Source organism: Electrophorus electricus, unplaced genomic scaffold (assembly GCF_041902795.1).
Source record: "Electrophorus electricus isolate QZ-2024a unplaced genomic scaffold, ASM4190279v1 Scaffold158, whole genome shotgun sequence".
Lineage (NCBI taxonomy): Eukaryota > Metazoa > Chordata > Actinopteri > Gymnotiformes > Gymnotidae > Electrophorus > Electrophorus electricus.
The window spans coordinates 272-765 of record NW_027658439.1 but is presented as its reverse complement, the minus strand read 5'-3'; the positions used below and the strand labels follow the sequence as shown (position 1 = coordinate 765).

The 494-nt window shown below is 42.1% G+C and overlaps 1 non-coding gene across 1 annotated transcript; it reads right to left on the bottom strand.

The window, feature by feature from the left end:
- Positions 1-214: 214 nt before the first annotated feature.
- On the bottom strand, positions 215-286 carry trnae-uuc (transfer RNA glutamic acid (anticodon UUC)). The gene has a single exon. It is a non-coding gene; the product is annotated as a tRNA-Glu (tRNA).
- Between the last annotated feature and the right edge of the window lie 208 nt (positions 287-494).

Genomic DNA, 494 nt, shown 5'->3' with positions numbered 1-494 from the left:
TGAAACATCCAAAACTGGCTGTGTTTCTTGCCAACATACTGGTGTTTGGACATGTGGGATTACTTGCATGTCGCTTTCAATAACTCAGTTGGTAGAGTAGAAGTTAAAACTTAAAAAAAAAGTCATCCTTAGGCTGTCGGCTCAACTCCAACTCACACAAACTTTATGTTTTAATGCAGAATCTGTCGTTTTATATGAGCATAAAAAGAGGTTTTTCCCTGACCGGGAATCGAACCCGGGCCGCGGCGGTGAAAGCGCCGAATCCTAACCACTAGACAACCAGGGACAAAGCTGCTGAGTTTACATGAGAAGACCATTTTTCAAAGTCTGCACTCCTACTATTCTGACAGTGTTTGGATGCATACTGGACTTGGTATGCATGAGTGGAAAAAGGCCATAAAGCGAGTTATTCATCTTTCTCTTTGTTCTACAAAAAAATGAAGTTTGCAAGAGTCAGGGCTCTTTTTTACCATCTGGGAAAAGAGGGAACGCTG